The 26624-nt window shown below is 46.0% G+C and overlaps 1 long non-coding RNA gene across 17 annotated transcripts in view; it reads right to left on the reverse strand.

Moving 5' to 3' along the window:
• The window catches only part of LOC122168057, a 237349-nt gene that overhangs the window by 150081 nt on the left and 60644 nt on the right, over nt 1–26624 (reverse strand). For 16 of the 17 annotated variants that reach the window (XR_006171152.1, XR_006171166.1, XR_006171149.1 and 13 more), the window contains one exon: nt 24215–24294. The exons of the other annotated variant lie outside the window; for it this stretch is intronic. This is a non-coding gene — a long non-coding RNA (uncharacterized LOC122168057). The remainder of the gene's footprint in view (nt 1–24214; nt 24295–26624) is intronic. 17 annotated transcript variants of the gene reach the window in all.

Raw genomic sequence — 26624 nt, forward strand, 5'->3', positions numbered from 1 at the left:
TCCTTCATGGCATTATGTGTGGCAGTGTTCAGTGAGCACAGCCAGCGAAAGCTGTACAGAAATACAGCTGCTGGGAGTGGGACCTTAGCTAACATGGGACAAGAGACAATGATCAAGCTTTGGTAAAGAACTGGAACGGGGTGCCCAGGGAGATAATGGAGTCCATATTCCTGAAGGTATTTAAGAGACACGTGAATGTGGCACTAAGGGACATGGTTTAGTGATGGGACTCGATAGGTCAGGTTGATGGCTGGGCTTGGTAATCCTGAAGGTCTTTTCCAACCTAGGTGATTCTGTGATTCTAAGAACAAGAAATGCCAGCAGGGGCATCTTGTTATGACACTTGGCTCAGCTCTTCTCAACCTCACACTTCTGTGCTCTCGTCTTGCTCTGGGTTGATGTTATTGAAGGGTATAATGATGGGACCCAAATAAGGAAAAAACTTGAGGATGTTAAAATATCACTGAAAAGTCTCCCAAGGAACACGCTGCATGTGCAGGTTAGTTGGGGGCAGAGACTTCCTTCACCATCACCAACAAACCAAAGCAGGGAGCAGAAAGCCCAAAGAGGTGCATGGTTCAGCTAAAGATCTCAAAGTTTCTGTGTGATTACGCCCATGGCAAGATTTTTGGCATCAGATCCAACCCATGACATTGTTTCATGTCAACACACGCCAGTTTGTGATGCAAAACCGGCATCCGGGAACTCTGTCTACAAATGAACTCAGGCAAAAAAAAAAAAAAAAATCTGCTGAAAAAGCCTCCACTACCAAGTGATGGCTTTCTGTACAATGCCACAGAACCCAAGAAACCAACTGTAAATACAAGTTGCAAACTCAAGAGCAGTTATTTCCAACCGGATCTTAAAAAGAGTAAAACACTTGGCCAAAGTTCAGTGTGCACTGGAGAAACAGGTACATGAGCTACAGCATCATCAAGCTGCACAACTTCATCACTTTTCCTTCCATTTGTTCCAAGGAAGGACACCCACAGCAGTGTGCCCAAGACCATGTCCAGGGGGATTTCAAAAATCTCTGAGGAAAATTCCACAACCTGTGTGTGAGATAGTGATGGCCTTTAAAAGGAGCAATTTTGGAAGCAATTTGTTCATAATTAAGGAGTCACTGAATACATACTCTGCTTCCCATCCATGCATACGTACATCCCTTTGCTGCTCACCAAGCTATACATATAACTTTCCCTCTCCCTATATATAGTTATGGATATATGTCTACTTATCTTATGTTTATACCCTTTAGATATCCATGAGGATAAAAAAGGTAAGGGCACAGGCTTCTGCCCCACAGCCACAGCCCTCTTGCCAGCGAGAGCAGTCTGGAGCTCCTGCAGGTGGGACCAGCCACAGTGAGCCTTGGTTCAGCTCCATTACTGCTCTCTAGCAGTTCCTGGAGCTCTGTGCAGAGGCCACGGGAATGCATGTAAACAAATAACCCCAGCCTCTGCTTCCACCTAGGCACCATTTAAAATGGGACTATTAGTGAGAAGAGCAGGGAGGAGACTAAAATCCCAGCCCCGAACTACAGGAACGTTCCAGCCAGGCTCTCACCCAGCAGCTGGGCTGAGTCACCCTGCATGGGAGGAAGGCTTTCACCATCCGTCATGCCCCAACAGGTCGCAGCCATAACGGGTTCCTCACCGCTGGGCACAACCTAGAGCCGCCAGCCAGGGCGAGATCTGGTGAGAACAAGCCCTAGGGAAGAAACTCAGCTCTGCCCTGGGTTTGCAGCCCGTCTGCTAGGCGGTGAACCAGCCTCTGCTCCTCACCCGCCCTGCCAGACGAGAGCCGACCCACAGGGCGGGCAGGCATGCAGAGTCACACCCGTTCCCAGGAAGGTTCAATGCCACCGAGAGCCAGCACTGGAGCCAGGGTGCCTGCAAGAAAGAGGAGCAAATTGGTAATTTTTGCTTTGATGCTCTGCCGCTCCAGCAGCAAAGCCCTGCAGTGAGGAGGAAGATGAGGAAAAGCAGGAAGAGGAAGGCTGGGCTGCCAGGGCTCAGCCCTGTGCTCCTGCCTGTGCAGGCACGCGGGGCTGAGCTCACGGCAGGTGAAGATCACGGGAGGGAGCAGCAGCACAGCAGCATCATTGCTGAGCAAGTGCCTGCCATTTCACAGCCCCGGCCGTGTCTGGCGTCACCAGGCTCACCGAGCTCCTCCACCCGCCACAGCCCAACAGGCCCAGATACAGATCCACGTCGGCCATGGCTCTGAAACTCGTAAGCCAGCGAGGAAGGCTGGCACCCGGTACCCGACTGCATCACGCGGCTGTGCATCACCCTAACACATCGGCATGAAGCAAGAAGCACATTCTGGCTTTATTTATTTTTCAACTCAGTAGAAGCTGTTGTTGTTCTAACACTGTCGGATTTGGGATCCAGAGGAAAAGAAGGTTTCTCCAGGCACACGGTCTCCAGCCACGTTGTATTTCCTGGCACTGCGGTGCTGCACAGAGGCAAGTTGTTCTGAAGGGTTATGTGGGTACAGAGCTTATTACGAAAGAAAACAAAAGACACGTGTGCAGGAAACTAAAAACCATTATCGACAGCTAAATCTGGGCAGAGCGCAGTGCCAGGACACAGAGGGTGCCCTTTTCATCCTAAAGAGGTTATATTCCAGGAGACACTAATGTTTTCTATCAGTGTTGCCACTGCTGTTAGCTCAGTAATGATGTCAAGCATCACTCGGCAGCAACAGCAAGGATCTGGACCTTGCATTAACCACAGTCTTGATCTACCTCCAGGAAGCCGACAGTAACAACGGGATCAGAACAAATATAAAGATGATATGGTGGAAAAGATTTCCTGGTGTCATTCCTGACACTTGTATCCTTTCCCTTCTTCCACTCTTTAACTCTCCCCAAGAGATCCCAAAGCTCTTTAAACCTATTCCAGCCCTGGGACCACGACCTTCCTGATGGACAAGCTGCAAGGTGGAGAGGTGCCTGCTGTCCCTGCTAATACAACCTGCTAAGACTGAACTGTAAGACTTGTTTCCTTTATTTCCATCCCCATCAGAAAAGAGTTCTTTCCAAAGCCTGAGGAATGCTGACTTTGTGGAGGGAGCAAAAGTTCTCACAGAAGGAGGCAGAGGTGTCTGTTTTCCCACCCAGAAAATAAAATCATTGCCAGCAGGTGTCTGCAAGCACAAAGCACCATCTGGGTCAATGAGGATTTATTTCTTCTCCACTGTTCTGCTCCCATTGTCCAGTCTCACACTGTGTCCAAAGGAACTGGATCATGGTTAAACCAGTAAGCACCAGAATGGGAAAAGACAACAAACACAGTACTGCAACAAGGAAAATACCTCCTCAGACAACCACTTTGGGTTTAGGAGTGACCCAGCGATCAACTCCAGCTCTTCATTTTTCCTGAAATGTAGGGTCTGAAGGAGCTCCGGCTGTAGCCAGTGAAGAGCAGGAGGGTTGGGGCAGAACACAGGTAGGGGCTCTGATTTCAAACTGTCATGATGGGAATCATGAAGGCAAGGGAAAGAAGAGAGATGGAAGAGCTGCATTGACAAAGAAAGTCTGGAAGCAGTAGCGGAAGGTTTAGATTCAACAGCAAGAAACTTACTGGGGTCTTGCTGAAATCTCCACAGCTGTAATTTTTGTTAGTAACAAATAACACAGCCACGCCAGAAAGACCAACAACCTGCCTGTGGCAGGCTTGTGCACCACATCAATCCTGCCTTCATATGGCTGCAATGTTCCCCAAATTCCCAAAGATTCCCCCATCTCTGCCCAGCCCAAGGCAGCACATGGCTTGGGCGCGGACAACAGAAATGCCCATAGTGAGTAGGACTCCAACTGGAGGACCACCAAGATCACAGAACCATAGAAAGATCTGGGTTGGAAGAGACCTCAAAGCCCACCCTGTCCAAACCCCCTGCTGCGGGCAGGGCTGCCACCCACCAAATGGATCAGGGTCCCTTTCAACCTGGCTTTGAACACCTCCAGAGATGGGGCAATCACAGCTGCTCTGGGCAGGCTGTGCCAGTGCCTCGCTGCCCTCTCAGTGAAAAAATTCGTCCTAATGTCTTACCTAAATCTCCTTTATTTTAGTTCAAAGTTATAAGATGAAGCAGTATATTTCTATTCTCCTGAATGCTGTGAAGAACTGCTGCTTCACAATCCAGGGCACTAAATGGGTCAAGTGGAGAGAACAGTGTTTCTCACCTTGCCACAGACACATGAGGTTACTGTTTGCTCTTCTTTAATTAATCCACTTGCTCTACTGACCCTGTGCTGCCCACCCCATTCCCTCACATTCCTCATATTAATTCATTTGTCCTTCTCTCTACCTCCTAAACTATCTTGCAAATGAACAACTAAAGGATTATCACTGTAACAACTAAGGATGGTGTCCGAAGTTCACACCTCCTGAGAAGTCTGCCAACATTACCATAGGACTGGACAGGACAGGAGCAATCCACCAGTGATGCCCACAACCAAAAATGAATGTGTCTGACAGTGGAGCACGGAGGGCTACTTCTGCTTCAGTTCTATCTGGATGAAGCACAGGAACAAGGCAGTAAAGTCCTGACACCGGGTGCAGAAGCATCTGAGCATCTCAACTCCATCCCAGTACACACCCACCAATTCACCATCATACAGACCTGCTGAGAAAGAGGGTTGAACTAAGATTTCCCAGTATCAGCAAGTGCAATTGCTATACTCAGAATGCATCCCAGCTTTGAAAGCATCACTAATTTAACCCTACAGGCACAACTCTCAAAGCTGTCTCCCAGCAGCACGCATCACTGGAAGTGCTGGTGTCCCCAGCTAGTGGCAGGACAGACTGACTGGGTTAGGCTGCATCCATCCTCACTAAAGACCCTTCAAGGCAGCACCCTTTGAGGACAGACCTTAAAAACCTCCAAATATCTCTGGGGCTCACACGCAGCTGCTTCTATTACACTGTCAGCATGACTGTCTGTGGGCAGCTCACTCCTGGAGGCAAAAGCTGGAGCCACTGTGTCTCTGCACACACACACAGCTAGCAGGCGGCATTCACCTTTGTGGTATGGATCCGGTGTCACTGGTTTCCCAAACTTCCCAGGCTCTTTGGCTTCACATGAAACCTCAGCAGCAGGGCTGGAAGTGGTGACGGTGGCAGCTGGCCGTGCAGAGGACCGCATTCCTCCCCCAGGAACGGGCAGCACGCATAAACCAAAAAGCCGATTTTACTGCATCTCTCACATTCTTAACAAGCCAACAAAAAACGCTGCTTTTTGTGTTTGTTTGGTTTTCTTCCTTTCTTTTTTAAAGTGGCGGGGCTTTTAGGATCAATATTTGATTTTTAAATGCCAAGGTACTGTTAGATGTGTGTGGGGATGATTAATTTGAAGCACAAAGTGTAGAAAAATAAAAAGGAAATACATTCCCCTGCACAATACATAGGAGCTATGCAATGACTGTCCTCCTCCTCCCTGCCTAAACTCCACAGCAAAAAGCATGCCTCCTTATCACCATCCAAGCAGTAGGTTAAAACAGGGAGGCTGTGGGCTCACAGGACAAGGGACAGCCCCACACAGACACAGCCACCTCACACTGACAGCTACTTTGCTCCTCCTGGCTCCAGTTCTTCTCCCCAGCTGCACTGGGAGGGCAGGCAGGCGGTCAGCTCAGCCAGGCAAGAGGTGCAATTACCATTAAAGCTAAGCAGACTGGAGCAGGGGAGAGGAGAGGACTCCCCCTCCAAATGAATAGGTTTAATGCCACTCACATTCCTGCATTCCTCCACTGCCCTGTAGTGAATAAACCCTCACAACTGCTAAAAATGAGGCGGTTTCGGTTAAGCTGCGTGAGTGTGTGTGTGTTTTGTAACCTTACACCTTTGCAGACAGAGCCCTGCTATGTTTGTAATCTAGGAGCTGAGGTTTTCCAGAGCCAGCTCCTGTAACCAGGAGGAGACGTCAGCACATGACTATTTTATGGGAATAGGATCCCATCACAAGTGCACAGTAATGGAATGGGAGCATGCAGAGGCACCTTGCTGTGCAGCACAGGTCCCTGACACACACAATGCCAATGCTGATCATGTTACACTCAAACCTTTTCACTACCTGTGTAGGTTTAGCTACAGAGAATTCAGCATGGGTCTGGATGCACTAACAGTATTTGTTCACGCTTTTGCTGAAAAATGCAGTGGGTTTTTAACCAAAGGTCAGAATTCCCAACAATCCTGCCTTGCTCCTTTCCTATCTCCTCGTAATTCCCCAGCCCAACTTCAGAGCTCCCTTCTGTAGGTTTTGACCATGGTCAAAGGAGGGAGTTCATGGTCCCTTCTACCTTCCCTTCGCCTCCATCAAAACACACACCCAGCTCTTCTCCTCACACATGACCCAGAAACTTCCCTCTCTACTTCAGTTCAAAATAATGTCTTGCGACATCTTTTGGATGCTCTTTCATCCAGCATCCAAATCCACTGCTGCCATCCAAGCTTTTATCTACCCATATCCCAGCCAACCCAACAACCCTTCCAGAAATGTAATATCTGTTTTCTCTATCCCTCTTCACCTTCTCAAAACTCCCCTCTTTCCCTCCCTCATCACACAAGAGCTCCTTAATGCTCAAGGCATAACTCAGGTCCTACACTGTTACCTGCTGCTCACTCTTACAAAATCTACTTCTTTGCAAGCAGGTCTCCTGGGCCAATCAATATAAAACATGTTGACAGGAAATGATACTTTCTCCTTTCCTGCTCCCTTTCTTGTCTGGTAGGAATTCCCCTGATATCTGCCAAACAATCTCACAGACTTCATCAAAACTCTCCTTTGCCATGACATTTACAAGAAACCGCACAGTAACTGTCCTGGTGTCCTGAGATGCATCTGACAAGATGATCAATATCATCCTGGCATTTTCATTTTACACTCCCATCTGCATGTATTCAACCACATCCTTCTGTCACTGTTCCAGACCATGACCTCCTTGGGGGATGGACAGTCTTTGATTCACCATTTGTACAAGGTGAATGTTGGAGCACAGTTAATGCTCCTCTTGTCGCAGTGGCGTGAATACCATGTTTAACACTTATCAAGGTCTGATATCCTTAGTACTATGTATGAATCCTACATTTACAGCACAGAAAACGGCCCAAAAATCCACTCACAAAATGTAGCCAGGAGACCACAAGCTAACTGATGGCATTTCACAGTGCAACAAGAGCCTGCCTATACTTTAGTCAGGTGCACTGTTGTTGCATCTGAGTATATAAAATGCCACATTTCTTCTCAATTAAATCACAGAACATTCCTGTCTGTTGCTACGAGCATTCCTCTTGGTAGCACAGAAGGCATCCTATGGCCAGGAACACGTCAGGCAGCTCTGACACTGGCAATTCAGCAAAGTGGCTTCACAAGGTTCTGTGGATGCTACTCAGCAGATGTACAGGCATCTTTGAAAAAAAACACATTCCTTGTGGATACGACTTTCCCTTGTCTATGTGTTTTCAGAAAGAGCTTACACTGCCAGTCCATCCACAATGCTAAGGGGGATGATCATGCCCCACACTACTGCCAGTGCCACCAGCTCACTGCCTAATGAAAATCCAATAGTCATATGAGACATGCACTGCATCAATTTTTTCTTTATTTTTCATCCATTATTTGAAGTTGATTTGAGCCAGCACAGAAAAAAGAGAAGTCAGGCAAAAGCCGCAGAAAATGCGCTAGCCCTTAGAAATAGTGAGAGCTCTCTTACCATTTCTAGTGCTCCTTGCTGGGACTCAGCCCCCACCACTGCCAGCCTGCCCCATGCAAGAGGGAATTGCTTTGCTTTCCCCCCGTCCCACACTAGAGCCTCGGACGGAAGGATTTTTCATGGCTCAAAACAAAAAATTTTGCAAACACACACACAAAAGTGTTTCTTGAGCTATACTGTGTTTTTCGTCTTGTAATCACCTGTCCTTTAAGAGCTTTTGGCCAGAGTTGCTCCAAAGATGAAATCACTTTTCTCTGAGAAACAACAGGATTTTGCTTAGTTGGACATAAACAACTCCCTCTGTTTTATTAACACAATGTTGTTAAATTGCAGGCATTTTCAGCATCACCGAGATTATAACCATGCATGTTCTATACGCCCAGTGCTAGGTGCAGCCAAAGGCAAGGTCTAGGACTGAGATGAGCAGATGAAGCAAGAATTTCACAGAATCCTAGTGGGATACGTCTACCTACACAAATTTGGGCAGACCTCGGCATGTTCCACTTGTGCTAAGGTCAACTGGACTCAATTCAGCTTAAGACAAAAGCCATGGAGCCACATCAACACAATGCTCTGCCCAAGCTTGTATGTACGAGGTGCGTGCTCTGGGCAAATGGCAAGCAGACTTTCATCCTGTCTTCCACAACAGTTCCATGAGAATTGGAGGGTTATAAACCCACTATGGACCCATTAGGATCCAGAAATTCCATAGCAGACATAACCAATAACTACTAGAAAAAAACAGATTTAAGTGTACATCACTGCCCCATTTGAATGGTGGCTTTCAAGCTAATTGCTTTGGGAACTTTACAGAGATCTGCATAGCATACCATACAAGTTCACAGAAAACAACTAAGAAAGGCAAGCTTATTGTCAGGAGGCTTCCTTTTCCTCGAGAGGAACTCACACTTCCACAAAACTAGATAAAAATATTTAGGAATCCATTAGGTGAGAATGGTGGAAAACCAGTTAAAAGGTGTATTTGGAAGACATATAATGAAGGGAAATCCACTGTTGAGTGGCAACAGCTGCTTAAAACTCAACTCAACCCAACCCAAACACCCACAACAACGACATCACTGCTATGGTTTGCAAGGAATAGTTTATTTAACAAAAGAAGAATTGTTCACAGGGAATTAAGTGAACTGAAATTTAGCCATCACAAAAATAAATGTGAAAGCACAAAAACTTTAAGATCCTAAGCGATCATCAAAAAGCAACGCCAACATGCATTTCTTATAGGAAGGAAAACAGCCATTTGCTGCACCGCCAGCTTCCCTGTGTACAGATGGCACCTGGACATGCACGATGAACCATCCCAGCAACCACCAGGCTCAATCGCGTTTAGCTTGAGTGCCTCAGCAAATACATGTGAAGAAAGCATACTTCTATATGTACATGGGTGACAAGACAACCACACACTGAAATAAAAGGAGATGATGTGCTGGACTTTTTCCGTCTGTTGAAATAAAATTATACCCTATGCTGTGCTTATCTGTGAAGGGTTTTAATTCATTTCAGTACAGCTTGAAGGGCTGTTCCAGTTTGGCAGGATGCTTGCAAGCAGCTCGTCCTAATGGAACAATTCTGATTTTCCCTAAGGATTTCAAGCTGCCTCAGATGAACAGTAAAAACTATTCTCAGGTATCAAACATATTTATTTTCTCTCTTTTCAGAAGGAAAAACATGTTTTGCTACTCCCTGCCTCTGCATGAACAAGCCAGCTAAGAAAGAAGAGAAGACAGCCATTTAATCTAGGATAAGAGGAAAGGAATACATGCAAGAAGCTTTTAAAATTGCACAAAATGCACAAGTGGGAGAACACTTGTGAACAGTGAATGAAGAGAAAAAACAAAACGCCCTTTGAAATGGTCTGCAGAAAGAGCTCCAGCATCAACCTGAATTAGGGGTGCTATTCTCCCAGCTCAGTGCTCTCCTCACAGTGTGCTGCGCATTCCACTCTGCGTGGCCCAGCAGCCAAGCCACTGTGAGACATGTGCCCCATGAGATGGCTCAAAGGTACAGTTTGGTGGCTTGCAGCTTGCACAGTGTCAGTGTGGAGAAGCAGAACGAAGCCAAACTGATGAGTTTGGTGGAAAGACTTCATGAGGCACAGGCAACCAGCACCCAGGAATGCACAGCCCTGGGGCAGGGTGTGGGGACATTTTGGTAGGGACGAGTCAGAGCATGCAGCTCCATCGGGTCTAGGTAGGTTCTGATGGCTGGACTTGCTGGACTCTCATCCCACAGAGAAGCGCACATCTGACCTGGATCAAAAGCACTGTGGGGCCATCCCATGGTTCCAGGAAGAGGTTTAATGGTCATGAAACCCCAGCCTGCAAAGGAAATGGAGGTGGGAATTATCACAGTTCCGTGGAAGGAGGTTCACATGGAGGAGGAATGAGACTGTCAGTAGCTGCTGTGGTTGGTTTCCAATCCAGAATACTGGCAAATGGTGGGTGTAAAGAAATTACTGAGGCTCCAGTTTTGTGGTTTTCTGCTGTCTTCTGTATAATGCAAGTTTGAGTATTAAGACACACAAAAAAACCCCATAACAAAACAGCAAAACAACAACAACAAAAACAGCCAAAGTACAAAGTCATAGAATCATAGAAGTGATAAATGCCTCATGTTTCCAAGAAACAGTGCTCCCAAAATAAACCATGCACGGTCTCGTTGCTAACCCAACATTGCAAAGAAATTTATTCACCAGCCAGAAATGAAATAAATTCATTATTCCCCACACCTCTTTTACTCTTTACTTCTCAATGAGATGCTGACTTCAAAGGGCAGCAGGAGCCATTTGGATGCTAATAGCATCAAGCATCTGCAATCTAAGAAATAAACCCTTTCCTGGAATCCACACCCCCACCTAACCCACCCCCCTCCTCATGCTCTTTCACCCAGTGCTTGCAGATCCACCTTTCCCAGGGATGGCTCATGTATTTCAATATCCTTCTCTGGACATCTAACTCCTCCTCTCCCCAGCTCCCTTCCCTGTAGGCACTGAAAACTGCCTGAGGCAGACCTCCATACACTTCAATGTTTGATTTTTCTATTTTCTTTCAATACTGTCATTGGAAATTGTTTTGGTGGAGTCACAGCTGGCTTAGCAACTGCTTCATCTATCTGAAAAATTACACAAGTATCCTGCAAGGCTGTGGAAGTGCATCATGCCAATCCAAAGTGCTCAGCACCTCATTCATATGCTCCCTGCTTGAGTTTCAGCCTCTGCTTCACCACTGAAGCCCTCTGCATCACTGCAAGCAGTTCTTGCTCGCTCCCAGCCCTAATTTCCCAGCTATTAGATGGGAGCAGCCAGACTGGAGCCTGTTGGTAGGGACAGGGTGAAGGCTGCACCCACTAGTCTCACCGGCGCTGATGCATTAGGAAGTGCCTGCAATGCCCAGCAAAACCATGCAGCTCCTCTTTAGCTGGGCAGTGTCAGTGACTTCCATTACTGTAATTATACAAGGAAAGCAAGTAAAGGGGGGAGTTCATGGGCTGCCAGATCCATCAGACTCAGGTCTGCTCCCATTTTCTGTTTCTGGACCAAATGCAGCCACTGAGACCTAACACTTTTCACTCCCAGCAGCTTTGGCAGCTTTGTTGCTCTTCTGCAACATGACAATAGGGAAGAGCCTTGGATCCAACCTCAACCAACCTTCCCTTGCAAATTCATGTTAAAAAAAAAAGTGTATGGAGAGGTGCTGTGCAGCCTCAGCTGAAATGCAGCTATCTCAGCATGAGGAAGGAGCGAAGGTGGTCAGTGCTGAGCAGGAGGAGCACCCAGTGCTGAGAACCATGAGGTGCATGGAGACAAAGTGACATGCCCAGCACCCTTCTCATTCCCACATCATCCCCAGGAGGACTTTATTCGATGAGCTCCACCCCAGAGCAAAACTAACTGAAGGAAAAACACGGATTTAACTAATCCCCTTCACCAAAAGCTCTCAAAGAAGAAGCAAGTGGTAAATGTGGATCAATTCTGAACTTATAAAAGAAGAGGCTCAGTCACGTTAAGCACGTCTTCCCTGCAGAGCTCACCCAAAAGCAGAGCTCACCCAAAAGCAGAGCACACCCATAGTTACATACATGCAGCAGAAATAAATGAAAAGAGGTTTCCCACTCCTTTAATCAGCCTCTAACTCCAGCTGCTCGGTAAAATGGGACAGCTGCTCAACAGGAGCCCTGTGTGAACAAGACGAAGGTGCAATGGGCATTTTTGTGGAAATCTTCCTTTTTACAACAAATGTACCTTTGAAATCAAAAGCAGCCCATGGGAAGACCCGGGGAAACCTGAGATAACAGCAGTCATTCAACTGACTGGTGTGATTTTCAACAAAGCAAAGGCAAAGCATTTAAACTCAGTAAAAGCACACCTTGAAAGTCGTAAGTGAACAAAAAGTCAAAGAAGCATGAAGCAGAAAAACTTAGTTATTAATGAAACAGAAAAGGAAATGGAAAGAGAAATGGAGAAGGAAATGGAAAAAGGGGATGGCAGCTCTTCACCCAACGCACCACTGTTTTTAACAGGCCACAGGAGCATTTCAACACCTTCCTTCAAAAGACAACATTTATTTAACTTACACAAAACTGTGAGCTGGCACAGACTTGCTGTCCCCAAGCCTCTTCACAACTCCTTGTTTTGTCACACTAAATCCCAGCTTTTTGTGTGCAGGCACCTCGTAGGAGGCTGTGGTGAGTGGCAGGGCTGGGGCTTCACTCCAGAAATGGCACTGTGAGGAAGGAATTCTTTACACAGAGGGTGATGAGGCACTGGGATGGTTGGCACAAAAAAAGCTGTGGATGCCCCATCTCCGAAGGCATTCAAGGCCAGGATGGATGGGGCCCTGGGCAGCCTGAGCTGGTGGGGGGCAGCCCTGCCCATGGCAGGAACTTGGTGTAGAGAACCTGCTTTGGCAGGGGGGTTGGACTCGATGATCTCTGGAGGTCCCTTCCAACCCCTACAATTCTGTGATTCTGTGATTCTGTGATGATTTTTAATGTCCCTTCCAACCTAAGCCATTTTATAATTTGACCACTTTCTGTAGAATCTTCCTACTTAAACCATTTTCTGGGCTTTAAGTGCCACGGGGATGAGCACCAGCAGCCTGCTCCACATCACCAGACTGTTTGTGGTTTTAAGTTACATGCTTAAAGCAGAAAGGGGAAAATCTTCACTGAAAGACAGAAAAATTGGAGAATGAGCTGAAAGCCCACTGCATATTACCAACCAATTCGGAAAATGTCAAAATACGAGGTCTGCAAGGCTGTGAGTGCTAAAACAAAGTGAGAACACGATGCTGCTCATATCACCCCTTTCTAGACACCTGACAGGATAAATTCAGTCTCCCTCGTGGCATGAACATAGTTTTGCACCAGCTGAGCCATGAAAGTCAGAATAGGACGAGCCCTTCTCTGGGCCACCTGAAAGTGGAGAGCATCTCCTCCCTGCCCAGGGCTGCTACCAGCATGATGTAGTGGTTCCAGGGTAGCCTGGGGAGTTTCAACAGCTACTTCAAATGTAGCTCACTTTGACTGGCAGATAAACATGAAAAATACAAAATCAAGTTGTAAAGTACATTTAAATATCCTAAAACACAGGACATTGCAACATGGTATTTCAGCATCAACGAAGTGGGAAAAAGACGTCCACTCCCCCCATTCTTGTTTTCAAAACAGATCATCCACCTTATCAAATTAGAACAGTGCAAGCATTACCACTGACTGGCCTTCAACTCTGCAAACTGCTGAATCCCAGGACAGATGAACTGTGGATCTGCCACTCCCCTGCATGTACATGGACATCCTACCCTGTCGCATCCAATGCCACCCCATACCATGCCATGCCATGCCATGCCATGCCATCCCCTGCTATCCCATCCCATGCCATGCTGTCTTGTCCCACCAATTCCATCCCACCTCACAGTATGCCTCCAGTCTCAGCACCTCACCCTAAAACTCCTGCTGCTCTTTCCCACCCTCTTACCCACTCACCGCAATAAAGCTGAGCGATTTTCAGCACAGATTCAGCAGTCCATATTTCCTGATGATTTTTGTGTTTATTACTGGCTGTGTATTTCTGGCTAAGTCAACAGCTACAGTCATTGCTATTACACGTTGTCCTCAGTCTGAGGGCTATTTTTGCCCATGGTAAAAGAAACTGCAGTTCCTTCTGATTAATTCCACAGAAATGTCCATTGCTCAGACAGGAGTCTGCAAAGCCGACTCAAACTAGTCATTGAATTACTTTAAAACAATTAATTTTCTGTGGATTAAGATCCTCTGGCAACCCAAAATATCCTTCCAAGGCTTTTATTCACTTTTCCCATCATTTTTTGTTCTGTTTTTATTGTCACCATCAGATTTAATCACAAACAGACCAAAAACAGCCAAACCAGTCAGCCCATCATAGTGTAACTCCAAATAACAGTTTGTTCCACCTGAAGAAGGACCTACTCAATTCCAGAGTCAGTTCTGCACACACTTCAAGATTCACTTTGAAGGAATAGATGCCCACCAAGCAGATGCAGGACTTCAAGCAACCCCAAAGGTGCCCCATCCAGAAGACAATGAACAAAACAAGGCGATTTGGCAAGCAGGGCGCTTGGATGGCACATGCCATGCTGCAAGCACTGGATGTCCATCCTCACCAAGAGGAAGTTTCATTATGTCACTGCAAGCCACCAGGACCCAAAGGACTCTGAATCAGACCTGGGGCATATAGAAAAAGCCAAGCTTGCTAAGCAGAGATGCACCGTGCTCCTTCATGCACCTTTCTCTCAAACTTCATGAAATAAGAAAACAAGGCTTCCGGTATTTCCACCATCAGCAGGTACTTTATAGGAAAAAAAATGCCTGTCTTGATGCTTTAAAGTAGAAGCAGAGTCAGTGCAACCCCACAAAACTCCCCATGCAACACCAGAAATGCCTTTTCTTTTCCTTTCCCTTTTGTTGAAACATCATTTGAAGCAAAAGCCCTGAAATGCAGTAACCACAGAAAAGCAAATTACAAAGTGAGCACACAAAGCACATGATGACATTTAAAAGTGAGGTTGCTCTTACTCATTTGTATTTCAAAGGCCAGGTTGACACAAGACATTTTTCCTGTTATAGCTTTGTCTATTAAGGGAACAATAGATATTTTTTACTGTACAGTGTTAGCCAAAGCCTTCCTGTAGGTGCAGCTGCAGTGACATTCAGATCTCGAGTGGAGAGCTCCGGGTCTGACCTGGGAAAGCCCTGCTAGGTCTGATAGAGCCCACACTAGTCTCAGAAGGCTTACTCATGTCCATACACTCATCGACCCTTCTGGAACTAGCTATGGCTTGGGTGACTGTGAAGCTGAAAATGTTGAGCGTTTCCTTTCCTTCGGCAATTTCACACTGCTGAAACCTTTTCAGCTTCAGCAGAGCTCTCACTGAAAAAGGTGACAATAAGTTAAAAACCTCAGGCTCAATGTTTTGACACCTCTGTGGCCTCCATCAAACTGTAAGGACTCCTTTCTTTACAGAAAAGAATATGTTTTGATGAAATCAACAGTAACAGCCCCAGTACTGAGGAAGAGGACCACAGGTGCTAATCTGATTAACCGGTGGCAAGCTGTGGTGCTCCTCAAAATAAGAGTCGCATCTTTCTGCAGTCCAGCATGTCCTGGTTTCTGCTGGGACATTTCTTCTATTGCTGAGAGTGCTGCAGAGAGCCAGGGATGTTTCAGTTATTAGTTTCTTTGTACTGTCCTGCCAGTGAGGGGGGCTGTGGGGGCAGAAGGAGCTGGGTGGGGGCAGAACCAGGACAGCTGAGCTACACTGGCCAAAGGGATATTCCATACCATATGGCATCATGCAAAAAAAAAAACTTGAAGAACAGTGGGGAGTTGGCTTGGGGGGTAGCAGCTGTTCAGGGGACTGGCTGAGCATCTGCCAGTGGGTGGTGAGCAATTAATTGTGTTGTGTATCGCTTGTTTTGTGGTTATTTACTATTATTTTTTTCCTTTACCTTTTCTGTTTTATTTAATAGTTATATCTTAACTAACAAGCTCTGCTTTGTGTTGTTGGGTTTTTTTTCTGATTTTCTCCCCCATCACACTGGGAAGGAGAGGTGAGAAAATGGCTACGTGGAATTGAGCTGCCTGCCAGGTTAAACCACAACACAGTAACTTGATGTAAAATCAAGGTAAAATTGAACACACTAAGGCCCTTGTATGAGACTCTGATGCTCTGCTTAGACATAACACCTCCCTCAGCTGACAACCTCAAAACTGGTAGTCAGGGTACATATCAAATTTGGTTGTAATAATTTCATCCTTTTATCTTTCTTTTGTCTTGAAAGAACTAACCCTGCATGTCATACCACAAAACATACCTTTTAAAGTACCTATTCTCAGATTATCAAACTAGAAACTCCACAGCTTCTTGAAAACCTTTATTTGCCTACAACAAATACACTTGTCACAATTCAGCTGGGCTGGCATTTACATTATGCAAATACATAAAACTGACATGGTCATGGCAGACCAGGTCTGTACCTCCTCTGCAAACACCATCTCGAGTCCTTAAAGACACGACAATGAAACAAAGGTCACTAATGTCCATGAAATAGGAACAACATCTTCTGAACAGAACCAGAAGATGGGTCAGTCAAATGGCCATCATGCTCCTTGGGCTCCTTCAGGTTGGAGTTGACCATGAGGGATCATTTCTCCTCCATGACTTGACCTTAGGGTTAAATCTGATTCCTTTTCTGCCCCAAGAGCATGTTGGTGCTGTTGGATTCCTCTTCCCCTGTTATTAAGTTGGAGCATTAAGGCCCTAGCACCATCCAAATCCATCCCTACCAGATTACCTCGGAAGGAAATTTTAGTTTTCAGTTGTATGCTACCCAAAGCAAGGCAAAATTCCATCTTGATGCCGATCCATTCAGAATTACTCATTCAGAAAGATGCGAGGTGGAGGTCAAGAAGGAAGAGAAGACGGCTGTGCAACTTCAGTCTTTTTTTTCTAGAAATAAGGACAGTGGGTGCAGTGACAAATAAAGACAGTGACAAATATTTTTTTCCATTCACTAGACTTAATGTCTGTCTCACAAACTTTCTGAAGCAGTCTCCAGTGACACAGGCCATCATTCCAGGAATAGCTGACAGAGAAGTAGAAGTAGCAGGTCATAAAGGCACCCCTTGCCTTCATACAGCAAGAGTGGTGGATGGTTCACATCTTCTCTTGCCTGGGAGAAGCAATGGTATCACTTAGGGATGAAGGGAAACAAACTGGGACAGGTCACAGAAAGGTCTGGCAATGGACTCGACACATCTGACCTGACACCCCCATCACAAAAGTGAGAACGATTCCCCTCTGACACTGCAGACAAGACAAGCTTGTATAAATCACATACAGTGATGCATGTGTGCACAGAGCTATATATGATATGTATAAAGTACACACCAAAATAACACTAAGGAGTACAGATGCCAAAGCAGGGATAAAATTAGCTTATTAGAGAAGGGGCAAAATCTCATAAGATCATGGAAAAAAAAGCCTATTTTGAACAGTAATGATCATGCTTCAAAAATAGTGGATATTCTTGGCTTGGAGCCCCACATACCGCAACAGACGATGATCACTCTGGATCTTACAAGAGAAAAATCAGCCAGAAGGTCCATAGCAGATATCCCAGGAAAACAAAAACAAAAACAAAAACAAAAACAAAAACAAGGACTGCATGTATTAGGGTTCTGCAGCAAATTATTTCCTTGGCATCATACAGTGTACAGTGTGTTGTCAAAGCAGCCTTCTTCTGAAATGCAATTTTCTTAAAATCAGCAGCCCAAACATGGAAAAAATAAGCAGAAGATTGGAAATAGTTTTCAAAACCCATTCTTTTAAGGTTAATTCTGTATTAACTACACAGAAAGCAATGTTGGCAGAGAATGCCAGGATGCCATCCTTGAGAATTAACCCAGATAAAGCAAGAAAGTTAATAATGTCAAATGAGTATAAACTAGACTACAATAGTGCTGTATTTAGCTCAGTTACTTCACAAAAACCAAGATAAGGTGCAGAGAGGCCGCAAACAAAAGAAAATGGGTCAGACAGTTGTCAGCACCTGTAACCTGCACTTGGATGATGTGCCTAAGGATATCAAAGGAGGCACACCAGGTCTAAGAAGCATTCAGCAACACTACTATAAAGATGAGGCTAATAAATACAAGGTAGAAGTAAGCTGTAGTAAAGGATATTATGATATTAACCAATAATTAATCAGTTTCAAATGATGACATTAATTACATTAAGCAATAATAAATACAAACTATAATCAGAATTGGCATGCCCAAAACTTGTGAAGAACACCCAGATAGGGAACAACAAAGCCCCTGTTTGAAAAGACACGCTCTGCCCCTCTTATGGGCATTGAGACTTCTATTGCAAAACTTGGAGTAAAATCCCTCTCAGGCACTTTCTAAAGACAATGTGACACCTGATAACCAAACACAGCTCTGAGTGTAATCCTGCCAGTTCAGTTTACAGCACAAATTTTCATAACTTCCCTATCCTTTTTGCTGCCATTTCACTGGATTACTTGGTCACTGGCACAACGGATAAATTACACACACATGGTAACTTAATATCTCTCGCCCACAAGCAGTCCAACTGATAGCTTGAAGTGAGGTGCTGACCTTGGTTATCCTACCTTCTTTATTCCTCCTGCAAGAAACCACAACAAAAACCTCAAGTGAAGTTGTCCTAATCTCTCCCGGAGATACTGATTTCAGTCTGATGTGAGCACTATTTGAAGTTTCATGAAGGGAACATCGTACATAAAAAAGCGTGTGGTGGTGTGCAGCAGTAAAATTGCTTTCAAAACTTAAACTCACCAGTTCACTGTGAGATACCCAAGTGTGTGCACTAACCCCTGGCATGCTGGCGTTTTCTGTGATGTCGCCCATGGCTAAGATGAGCACAGCCTGTGATGCCTAACATAGACACCTGCCCACTGCTGAAACCGCACAGCAGCTCCAAATGTCCTATTCATACTCTATTTCCAGAAAGAAAGGAGTTATTACTAAACTCACTTTATATACAAGCAACATTAAGGAATTAACAGGTATGGTCATCAGATGGTTCAGGTTTATGACTGCTGTATTATAATGTTTAACTGCCGTGTCCAGCCAGAAGACATGGTTAGAATGTCATAAAACACATAAACATGACATTGCTGTGATGCTACAGAAGCAATAAGCAGCTAGCTCTGATCACAAATGCAGACAATATATGCATACGTTTCAGTACTTCATCTTGCATATTTGAAAAAAATATATATTTAGTGTTAACTAAGTATATGAATCACCCACTTCACCTGTCAGAAAAGAAATACCTATGTCAGTCATTCCTGAAGACCTCTGCCAGACCCCACATGTGAGACCCAGATGGTCATACACACAGCCCAGTTCTCAAACCAGAACGGACTGCTTTGCTTCAAGGGCTCCTCCCGAGCACCACCGTGTTCTGGCTCCAATGATGGTGAGAGCCACTGATGAAGAGCAGCTGAACATGGAGAGGAAAATGCAGTGAGCTGAAGGAAGACAAGATGGAACAACGTCACAGTTTATTTTTTCCAGATTTATAGCAACTGCATCCTGAGAGGATGGAAGCCCTCAAAACTTTTCATCCAAAGTTTTGGTGGTGCCCACATGCGCAAGGATGAAGCAGTGTGTGGTTGTGGGGCTGTGTAACCTGCTGTTCCCTTCTCAGGATCTGATCTGGGCATTCACAGAAACATTTGTAATCCCATGGGGTTCCTTTAGAGAAGCAAAAATGCCTGAAATAGGAAAAAGCCAAGTGTTTTTCATTACATCCTGCACATATCAAATGAAATCAGAAAGGGGAAGGACCAACACACAGAGCCAATGAACATCCAACCTTTGTGATAAAGAGGCAGCATCTTGGCCTACAGGGATGCTAAGGAAATGCTTGTCAACTGCAAAAAGTTAGACTGTAGCACAATAAAGTCATCACTGAGCTGAGGTTGGGCGCATTACTCTGCAAGACAGCACACACAACTGCTGACCACTGTGCAATAAAAATACAACAGGAAGAGCAAGCAAGGAGGGAGAACTGCCATCCATGGGTAAGGGATTAGCCAAAAATGCTTGCTACAAGAGACAGATGCCAAAATCACAGCATAAGCATCTACTTCATTAAAAGCATGAGGACAGAGCTTTGGTGTAAAATGTGGGCAGGGCAGAAGGAAGACAATGTGGGAATTGCTCAGCTCCTCTCCTGACCACATTCAGTATTACCATGTTGTCCAGGAGGTCTCCAGCTGTGATTATCACAGAATCACCGAAACACCAAGGTTGGAAAAGACCTACAAGATCATCCAGCCCAACCATCTGCCTATCACCAATAGTTCTCACTCAACCATGTCCCTCAACACAATATCCAAATGTTCCTTGAACAGCTCCACGGTCGGTGACTCCACCACCTCCCTGGGCAGCCCATTCCACTGTCTGACCACTCTTTCAGAGAAGTATATTATTCCAAGCTGAGGACACTGGTGGGATTCCATCCCATGACAGGTTACCACTTTGCTGGGCTAGAGTAACAGATTAGCTTTGTGTCCCGTTGCAGTGTGAAACATAGACTCATAGAGACATCTAGACTGGAAAAGACCTTGAAGATCACAGCTAGTGATGAGTTCTCCTCTCCTCTCAGCCTCCTCAATTACAGACTAAACAGCCCCAGTTCCCTCAGGCATTAGGCAAAGTACAGCCTAAAATCTCCCGCAGGTAAGCTTAAACTAATTGCTACACTGTTTTTGCAACAGCAAACAGGCAGTAAGCTTTAGTAGCTCACCGCTGGGCCCTGAGCCCAGACTGCATTGACAGAAGATTTTAAGCTGCTATGTGCACTAGGGTCAGCGTTGACTTATCTCAGCTATTGCAAAACCTGAAGAAAGCTTCATCCAGGGCCAGAGAGTTATCCTTAGCAGTTACTCACTACTGAAAACGCCCAAGGTTGAGCACCCAGGCTCCTCAGGGACCCAGCTCCCAGCCAGGAAAGCAGACACAGCCCACCCTGTTGAGTAAGACCCATCTCCCAGCCTATCTGTAAACAACTAGGCCTCTGGGCTCAGTCTCTTTTTGCATCTCTGTAAGACCTTTAGGTTTGAAAGGGTCTCTTGAGGCAGGACTTGTCCACGTTTCTGGAAGAGGCTACCGAATGATCAGCTTACACATGCATATTGCTCAGGCTGGAGGCAAACTTAGTGGCAGAACAGGGCATTCCAGGGCATTCCAATGGCTCCTTTTATGTCTCACAGTTCATTTGCATCCTTCTCTGCCTTCAAGGCAACTCCCAGTCCACCGAACACCTGTTTTTAGCCCCCAGAAAACAGATAAAAAATCTTCTTCTCCACCCAGCCCAATGCACGGTCACGGAATCACAAAATTGCAGAGGTTGTAGGGGACCTCAAGAGATCATCAAATTCAACCCCTCTGCTAAAGCAGGTTCCTTACAATAGGTCACACAGGTAGGCGTCCAGGCAGGCCTTGAATATTTCCATAGGAGGTGACTCCACAACCTCTCTGAGCAACCTATTCCAGTGCTCCATCACCCTTAGCAAAAAGTTCCTTTGCATGCTTGTGTGGAACCTCCTATGTTCATGTTAGGAGATTGCTCCCTGTCCTACTGCTACGCATCACCGAGAAGAGCCTGGACTCATCCATTTGCCTCCCACCTCCCTTTAGGTATTTATAAACATTAATCACATTCCCCCTCAGTCCTCCAAACAGATCCAGATTACTCAGCCTTTTCTCATGTATGAGATGCTCAACACCGTTTATCATTGTGGCCTTCCTCAGACTTCTTTTAGAACATCCCTGTCTTTTTTGAACTGGGGAGCCCAGAACTGGACACAGTATTCTGAATGTGGCCTCACCAGGGCAGAACAGATCACTTCCCTTGACCAGTCCCAGCACAGTTGCCTGGGGAACACCGCTACTTACAGGCCTCCAACCAGACTCTGCATCGCTGATAACAACTATCCTTCTTAATGTTTACCAACTGTCCCTGAGACCTATAAACTCCTCCCTTCCCCACCACTTCAAGGAGGCTGCTCATTTTGTGAAGGAGATGAGTGCATTCTCCTGTTTAGGTGCTTAAGGAATCCACAGGCCCTCAAATCCCTGCATTCCACCAACCCCAGCAAAGAAAACCTTAGAAGACAGAGAGAGAGCCTTGCACAGAAGTAGTGGCCTGGCATGGGCTTGGTGACCCTGCAACAAGGAGAGGGCAAGAGGTCCAAATATCCAAGCCCCAATCCCCGACACTCTGCTGATGATGAAGGTGTCAGACCAGAGCAAGCTTTCAAAAGTGGAGGGAAGGGGGAGGAAAGCCAGCTGTTATGCTGGATGAACTTTATCTGAGAAAAGCCAGCCAGATTGAGAGCAGCCAAGTGAAAATGAGGCTTTTCATTGAGAGCCACTCATACTGCAGAAAGCACCCAGCTCCAGTTAAACACACCACTAGAACATGATGCTGCATATTCCTTAAGGTAATTGTCACAACTCCACAGACTCAACTTATCCCCGTTCTCTGGATGGAAAATTGAGGCATGGCTTGTGAGCAAAGAGACCAGTGGCAAAAGCAAGCAACTGACCCAAGCCTCTGGAACTCTTTCTGGTCCTAAGGTGTATGGATGGAAGGAGAAGATGTACACAGCCCCCATTTGGATGGGGTGAGAGCTCAGTCAAGGGGGGTGAACCATACAATCTTAGTGTGATTCTTTTTCCTTCACTATACAGACACTCTCGCATTCTCTCTATTCGCCAACTTACAAGTGAACAACAGTTACATAATGCAGCAAATTACATATTTTCCTTGATCTCAAGTGAGAATTTTGAAAACGCATCAACATCAGTCCCCTTCTCAACACAAGGCAATGGGTTACACCTCTGAAAGCACATGTAGGACATCAGGGAGACAGAAGCATACAAAGGCCCTCCAGAGTCACAGTTGATAAAAGAGAAAGATAAAAAAGCTTGTCTATCTAAAGATTATCCATTTTTATAACATATTTAGTCACACTGCAGTATGGACTGAACAGCGCATGCTGAGCATTCCGCAAATACACGCAGAAAAGAAAGTTGCTGTCCTAAAAAGGCTTATGGTGAGGAAGTGAAGGGGAGGAGACAGCTCAGCAAAGGCAGATGGATATCTAGAGGGAATTTCCAGCGCATGGGAGATGCAGTGATGTGCACAAAAGATCTCAAAAGAAATGCTGAACAAGAGAGCCCTAACACACAGGGCTCATTTCTTCACCTTTTCACATCTGCAGACCACTGCTGAGTTAGTGGGATACTGTGTATTTCAGTACTACCATCCCACTACAGGTTCCAGCATTGGTGCTGGGTCACTGTGTGCTGTTCAGGGTGTCTGTCACAGCATAAAGACACAAAACTTTCAGCGTCCAAAGGAGGGCTACAGAGATAGTGAAGGGTACGGAAGGCAAGACATGTGAGAAGCAGCTGAAGTCCCTGGGTGCGCTCAGCACAGAGCAGAGGAGCTGAGGGGAGGCCTGATGGCAGCTGCAGCTCCTCACAGGGAGCGGAGGGCAGCGCTGAGCTCTGCTCTGTGTGACAGCAACAGGACCCAGGGAACGGCATGGAGCTGTGCAGGGGAGGGGGGGAGGGGGTCAGGGACAGGGTCTGCAGCAGGGGGTGGTGGGCATGGAACGGGCTGCCCAGGGTAATGGTTATGGACACTGCTCTCAGACACAGGGTTTGAATTTTAGGCGGTCCTGCGTAGAGCCAGGAGTTGTACTTGATAACTCTCTTGGGTCCCTTCCAGCTCTGGATATTTGACAATTCTCTGAGTTCAGGACGCTGGCACAACAGATATCTTGCTGGTCCCTACCAGGACCGCCACAGCTAGTGAGACATGGCCCAGCTGGACTGCACTGCCTTGGTGATGATACCTATCCCTCAGGAACGTGCTTACGCTGCCTGTCAGGGTGTATGAGCACAGAGGGCAGGCTCAGACAAGCTCACAGATATGGGCTGTGTCCAGACTCCTCTCAAAAGAGAAGAAAACTCAAGGGCACTTGTTAGGTTAGCAGAGGCCTGAAGCTCTCAATATCCAAAGCCACAAGAAACATACTGGACTCAAGTCCTCCTGCACATGGGCAGACATAGAATTCAACCAGACATATGCAGACCATACACTAACAATGTAAGGGAATGCAGTCCCATGCTGTGAATCTCAAACACAGCCAAAGCCACAGTCAGAAATAAGTTTTGTGTGATCCTACAGCCTTCTGTAGGATCACATCAGCAGTCTAAAATCTTCCCATCAGCCTGGAAGAGTGAAAACACAAAGAAACCCATAACAAAAAAATCTGGAGGCTCAGAAGAAGGGGTCTCAACCCAAAGGCTGCCAGGAAGCCCAGGCATTTGTACGTCTGAGCTTAGCAGCACTGAAGGCTGTCACGACTCACCTCACTTCCCAAGAAGCCACAGCGGGACCTGAACTCCCTGCACACACTCCTCCTTTCTCCTTTTTTCAGTCAAGCGAGACCTATACAACATCGCAACAAAAGAAACTGTCAGCAAGCCAAACCCTGTCCCTTCCCTCCAACCAAAAAGCTTCATTTCCTCTCTTCTTCAAACTACTGCTGTAAAGTGAACCAATTATATATGAAAGTTATCACTCCAGCCCCCAAGGTTGCAATCAAAGGTAGGGAGTGAAAATCCTCCAGCGACGTGAATGTAATTGCATGCAGGGTGTGACGTGCCCCTGGGGTGGGGATGGTGTTCTACAGTGCTGTGCCCATCTCATGGTGAACACCTGCAGTGAATCAGCAGTGCAGCACCAAAACAAGCCTGCTGGCTCCTCCAGATGATGTGGTGCTCCTGGGATGTTGGCCAAGACGGCTCGAGCATCACCAAGAGGGCACACACTTTTCCTGGTGGACATCTCCAGGCCTTAGGGACATCCCACACTACACTCTGGTCACCCAAGGGTGACAAGGGACATCCAGTGGGCACCAGGTGCTGCTCTGTGCTGCAGCGCTGCTTTCTCCCCAAACCAGGTCTTGCTCTTCTTCTCCCTCCCAGCCCACAGGACCCCCTGTAAGGGTAGCTGTATATCACACAGTGCCTTTGGTAGACGGAGTTTGAACCACAGTGGGGGGGAATGGGACCTTTATTAACATCAGAATAGCATCGTCAGGCAGTGTACTTAACCCAGTGACATTTGCACTGCTAAGTTTGGGAAGTATGAGAAGCATTCTTGCAGAATAGGATAGGGGGAGGGACAGGCAGTCTTTGGCCTTCTTTAATTTGCTGCCAAACACTGTGTGATTCAAAGTCCATGCTCCTCCTTCACTCAGAGGTGCCACCCCGAGCTCCCTCAGTGCTGATGCCAGCAAACCAGAGATGTGCTGCATTTAACCAAGTGAGTCGACACTAGGCTTAGATCAGGCCAGGCTTTCTGAAACAGAGAAATACCAACAGCTCCCACTGAAATAAGATGGAATAAATTGTGGACTTCTGTGTCAAAGAAGGAAAGCAGATGCTTACCTCCACAAAGCCAAGTCTGACAACACCACGCTGAGATGATACACTGCATAGCTCAGTAACAGATAGCAATAATCCCTACATTCACACTGATTTAAGAATTTGTGAATGATTATTTTCAGGTGCAAATATATGAGCTCATCTGGAAAATCAACAGTAATACCTGCAGCAAGAGTAGATGAGCTGCACTAACAGCATGTAGCAAAATCACTGCTCCCAAAAAACAACCCATCCCTTAGCTTTGCTATTGATTTTGTAGAAGGAAATTAAGCCTCTATCTTGCTCTTGTTGCTGAGGGTAAGAGAAGGAAATGTAAGTTTCAGTAACCTTTCTGGGCTTGTTTTCTGCAAACATAATCTACACCTGCATCTTCAATTAGTTCCATGGAAGTCCAGAGAAATGTGCCTCTGGAAAGCCAAGCCATGAGACGTCTTCAGGGGAGCTGCTGCCCACATCCAACAAAAACATTAATTAATCCCCAAGCGTGCCAAGTCTGCTGGCATATGAGGTGAGCCAAGAATCTTCCTCAGCACCCACATTGGGATATTTGAGGGAGCTTTTGAGGAATCCAGGAGTGAGCCTGTGCAACCAGCTGCAGCTGCTCAGCTACTCCTGCTCTCCTGGATCACTTCCCAAGTGATTTGCACACACACAAAATCCAGGCTTACTTTCAGTAAAAGTGGGCATCAAACACTCTGACATCAAGCACGATGATTAAAGACACTCAGTTACTAGGAAAGATTAAAAGAACTAAGTATGTCTAACTTGGCTAAGCAATGAGTAAGAGGAGACATGATAAAAGACTCCAGGCATCCGAATGAAGGGAGTGGCACTGAATTAAAGAACTGAATAGTTTGAATGAATAAAATATCTTTTTGAGGAATGGATCCATCAACGATCTCCCAAGAGATAAGGCACAGGTCTCATTTTTTAGGCATTTAAAACTAGAATCTGCGTTTTTGAGGAGAAATCCACACTGCCCTGAAGGCAGTATACATCAAACCCTTTCATCTCCCATGTGGGATGCTACAAAGAAAGTGTGCCGTGCCACAGGGAAGCACAGTCAACTCGGGAAGACCTCACCCAAGAAACAGATATGCTTTTTCACTGCATGATATAATAATATTGAAAAAATAAAAAATGGGTCTGTAACCAAGATTTTCAGTATCCTCTGCAGCTGATTCAGGCTCTTTACTGGGTAATTTCAACCTACAGTGTTTTCATCTCTGCTTCCTTCAGCACACCCTAATGCAAGGTTAAAAAAAAAAAAAAAAAAAAAAAAAGAGGGATATAACCACCACCACTGTACTCCAAACTAACAGGTCTGGA

This window comes from Centrocercus urophasianus, unplaced genomic scaffold (assembly GCF_019232065.1).
Source record: "Centrocercus urophasianus isolate 14NV4802_14NV808 unplaced genomic scaffold, USGS_Curo_1.0 seq_11, whole genome shotgun sequence".
In the NCBI taxonomy this organism is placed as follows: Eukaryota; Metazoa; Chordata; class Aves; order Galliformes; family Phasianidae; genus Centrocercus; species Centrocercus urophasianus.